Below are 5,179 nucleotides of genomic sequence, written 5' to 3'. Positions count from 1 at the left end.
CTTTGTGCCAATCTCACTAAATTTCGTTTTTTCTTATTGTTTTTAGTTTTTTTATTTTTTTTATGCTGTGAAATTTGAGATTTTCTTTTTCTTCCCTGAGAAAACAGTAGATATTATCACAAATAAGAATTGTTTTATTTGTCCCCCCATGTTGTCACGATCATCTAAGGTACAATTTAAAGTATAGGCTCCTGCCCTCCCCAGACTTGGGCCATTAATGCTGTTAGGGGTGGTTATATGTAATTTTCATAGGGCCAGTGTCTTGCAATGACAGAAATGTGTTTTCCCTGCCGACAATAACTGTGTCTTATGATTTTCAGCTCATATAATTTGTAAAACAACTAATAAAGGTCAAGATTAGATCCCCATCTATCTCTTTTTTTTGGCTTTTTGTGATTTCTTTCTTGTTATCTTTATAATTGGTCGAAGAGTTCATGACATGAAATATTAAGGTTTTTCAGTAAGGGTCATGTCAAACTATTTCAAATATCTGGAGTTATTCTAAATAGGATATGTATCACTGTACATGTGAACTCTGTCTCCTAAATTTATATCTCATTTTCATAATAGTACGTTACCTATCCCCCAAGAAAGACTAAGTGTGCGTATGACATTACGATTTTGCAAACCAAAAGTGTGATTTTAAACAAAATTGCAGAAAATATATCGTTTGGGAGTGTTTTTATAGAATTGTGATTTGAAAACATAAAAAATTTATGTTTTCAAATTGCAGACAATGGGTATGTTTTTAAAAGTACACAATTTTAAAGATTAAATTGCGATTTTAAATGCTAAATTGCCTCATCATACTAGAATTGGTTGGGTTTTAGATCCGGATTTTTCAAAATTAGATCTAGCTTCCTCCATCATTCCCACTCTCCAAAGTGCTAGCCCACCGTGCTCACCAGCTTCCAGTCGCTGGCCTCCATGTCCTATTTTGTCGGCCAAGCGCTATCGTGTGGGTCTCACACGCTAGTTAGTTTGCTCCAACCGCTATCCTTGCTTCAAAGACGCTATTGTTTGTTGGGTCTTTTGCTGTTATTTTGCGTTTTCCATTTTAATTATGTTGTTATTGTCTTTGCATTTATGTTATTTGCTACTATTTTTATTGAGTTTTATGGGTTTTAGTCTCCATGTCCTGCTTGCTATGTTTTGTTCTTGTCGTAGAGACTTGTGCTATCAAAGATAGTATTCTCTTTTCATTGGTTCCTACTTCGGATTTTGTCAGTACCTTTCCTATTTTGGCTACTTCTCGACGGTTGATGTAGTCTCCTAGTGGTGAGCTATTTCGGGTTAAGGTTGAAGGGTATCTCGAGGGTCATGTTCATGTCCGCATCACTTGCAGTGAGAGTTCAGGTAGGGTTGAAGAGTCTCACGACGGTCATGCCTCTGCCTACGACCTTTGTTTTAGTGCTTTTATCACTTTAAGCGGCTCCCTATTGAGAGGATTGGGTCAATTTTTGACCAATTATTTACTATTTGATTATATTTTTTGCACTGTAATTTTTATTTTGGATCACTTACTGGAAAGCCCACCTTTTTTTTTATTATTATTCCTATACCACTTTCCCAATATCAAAAAAAAAAAAAAAAAAAAACCCTAAGAAAGGCCCTACATTACCTTTCTTAAATAAAAAATAATTAATAAATAAACAAATAAAACGTCATGATAGTACATAGTACTTTTGACATCATGGAATAAAAGTGCAAAAAGTTGAGATAGTGTATATTGTTTAGAGAATCCACCAGTTGTTCCCTCAGATGTAAGGATAGCCATCACTTCATATCAATAATCAATCCTAATTTTATGATCAATGGTGACACTTTCCTTTGAACCTCTCTAGAGAGAGAGAGAGAGAGAGATTGGCCTCACATATTTGATAAGGGCATTGTACTAGAAGAAATTACAAAAAGACGAGCTTTGTGGAGAGAGATAGAGACCAAAGAGCCATTTGCCAAGGTTTTAGACTTTTTTTTTTTTTTTTTCTTTCTTATTCATCTTCTTTTTCTAGCAAACCAAGGTGACAGGAGTGTTGGGGCTTTCATTCTGAGAAAGCAAAAACAAAAGGTTGTACTTTTGTGAGCCATGGCCACGTGGGCAAGAGGGCCATAGACACTATTAGACAGTGGAAGAGGGCAATGGATGTCTGAGAGGTAAGCAAAAGGGGTAGCCCACATAGAACATGGTAGTTGAGAGCCAAAAAGGGACAGATTACCTTCATATATTCAAATCTCATTAGCTACCAAATCATATGGCCCTCAGCAATGGTCCACAAAGCTTTACAAAATCCAATAAACAGGCAAGAAAAAGGATGGATTTGTTTTTAAAAAATTGGAAAAAACATAATTTAAGAACAAAAAAAAAAAGGTAAAAGAAGAAAAAGAGGGGAGTTGTTTTGGTTCTTAATGCTAAGAAAAGTTTGGCAATCTTTTAATTCAACATGCAACATTCTTGTACTAGAATTATGAAGACTCTTTCCTCGGACTCCTTAGTTTTGTGTAGCCACAGCTTCCAAGTGGATTCCTTGTCCTAGTGCATTATCTTGGGCCAAAGTTAGAGCTTTATCAGCCCTAAAAGTAAGCCTTAACCCTAACATCCATGCTTCTCGAATTTTGAAATTACAACAATACGCTAACGAGTAATGCTAGAAGTTTTCTATATGTTCTTTTTGTGTTTTTTCAAAACTGATGTGGCTTTAAAATTATCATTGAATTTGTGATAGATTATTGAAGCGAGTTTTCTGGATTAGGGTCATATGCGCGATTATGATACTTGTAGCAAAATTTATGCCTGATTTACTGCCACATGTGAAAGCTGTAACATTTCATTCGCACCAGAATGGTTTCATTCGAATGTGATTGGATTGTTGCGTGTTAGAAAGATCACATGCCAAAAGTTTCCATAATGACTAAGAAAATTTTTGTTAAAACGAGCATGTAATTTGCCACGTCAAAAGCCACATGTCACACACCAGAATTTTTCTCAATGACTAAGATTTGATCTCATTTGAACATGATGTGTTTCGTTTAAACAAGATATGGTTATTCTTAGGTTAAGTGAGACACTCATAGTTGAACCTAGTCGAACAACTAGGGGTCTAGGATATTACATTAATGTGCAAGGGGGTGTACCACGATCCTAGGGGATGCGCAACCTCAGACCCTCCGTTACTAATTTAATAATTTCTATCTAATTGGACGGAAATCATCCCATGTGTATTTCATGTGGAATTTTAATTGCCTTCTATTCCAATTTTATCCTTATGAAAACTTATAAAATTATGTAATTACTCTCATAAAAACCTATAAAATTGAAGGTAATTACGTAATTTCATAGGTTTTAATAAAGGCAAAATTGAAATAGAGGGCATCAAAATCCCACGTGAAACACACGTGAGATGATTTCCGTCCAATTAGACAGAAATTAATAACGGAGGGTCTAAATTGAAAATTTTTGAAATATTAGGAGGGTTACATTACAAATTTTTAAACATTGGAATTCGAATTGTAAAGTGAATTTAACCCTTATTATTATTATTTATTTTTTTTTTGACAACCTAGGACCCAATTTTTACTCTTTAATATTATGGGTGAAGCTAAACAGTACGCTGGCGTGCGTGACACGGCAGTATTAAAAAAAAAAATTAAAAAAAAAATAATTTACGCTAGCATGCCACGCATACCGCGTGTTGTGTATGACGGTCCATTATAGCGTCCAAACTAATTTCATCAAACCGCATGTCACGCCTAAAATTTATTGACGTGACGTGTAAAGGCAAACGTGGATTAAGCAACGGATATAAATGGCATTTTCCATCATTCTTTTGGGTCAACAAAATGGAAAATATCTAGCCCCCTTATAGACCGTTGAAAGTCAAAGTAGGTGACCTCTTGTTGTCATTGACTCTCACGTACCAAGCAACTAAACTTGGAAATCATGGCTGTTGATTGGTTCTTCTTCTTAGAAGACTAGATCAACAACTTTTTATTTTTATTTCTTAAAATTTTTGTGGATTTCTAACTATCTTCTTAATTGTATGCATGGTAAAAAGATAAAAGATTAGATAGAGGTCTAGAAAATTTTATTATTATGATGGATAGTAATTTTAATTGTAATATGAGATAATTTTTTTAAGGTTTATTTGTTTGAGTAGATTTCGAGCAGCTTGCACAATTATTGAGGTAGATAAATTTCATAAAAACTTACTTATATTTACTGTCTAAATTGCAATAATATATTATTAGAGACGGTCAATCTAAGAAAGAAGCCTTCATACAATATTAAATAAAAAGAAGAAGTACAATGATTGATCATTTCTTACAATACTGCTTTCCAACAAACTACAGTTCCTTCAAGCAACATATATACTAATGCTTGCATGGGGATCATTAAGCACCAGCAGAATAAAATAAAAAATAAAAAATAAAACACAAGAATGATTTTTTCTTGTAATTAATTCTTGAATCCGACAAACTACACTTTCTTCAAGCAACAAAATAGTGGTTGCATAGAAATAATGAAGCACCAACAAAATCATTTGATAAAGCTTGTATAAAGTAGTAGGTGGAGAGGCTCAACTAGTGTACACCAACAATCAACCCCACAATCTACCAATCCCTCTTCACACTTGCTTTGTCTCAAAATAAAACTAAAAGACAAAAGGAGAAAATGTTATAAGCCTTAGGAGATTGTTTTCATGCCTTAAAATCCTTTGCCCCCTACATTCTCAACTTTCTATAGGAACAAATTAACGAAGCTTTTCTCTAACTTGAGAGGTGAAAAAAATAATAATTGAAAAATAAGAGAATCACCCAACAAATTTTAAAATGTGTTGTTTGAAAAGTAGAGATTTCAAAACCTAGTTAATGAAAATGTAATTTTTTAAAACATGGTTAAGTAGTTTATAAAATTACAGTACAACCTTTAAAATTATGCAATATTTTAAAAAATGCATCTCTTAGCTACCGAGAGAAAACTTAATTTTTTTCACATTTTCAAACCATCATTTTTTTAAATGCACTCCCCAACATGACATTTTTGCAATTTTGATGCACGAGTGTCTTTCGCAATCACTAGCCATCGCCCGTAGTTGTCTTCATTGACCTTCCGCCGTCATTGGCCACCATCTGTCATTGTATTTGGGCCCTTTGCAGTCACCGACTACTGTCTATCGCCATC

The sequence above is a fragment of the Corylus avellana genome, chromosome 1, assembly GCF_965113065.1.
Source record: "Corylus avellana chromosome 1, dhCorAvel1.hap1.2, whole genome shotgun sequence".
In the NCBI taxonomy this organism is placed as follows: Eukaryota; Viridiplantae; Streptophyta; class Magnoliopsida; order Fagales; family Betulaceae; genus Corylus; species Corylus avellana.
The sequence above is the reverse complement of the archived record's forward strand: the minus strand, read 5'-3'. Positions refer to the sequence as shown.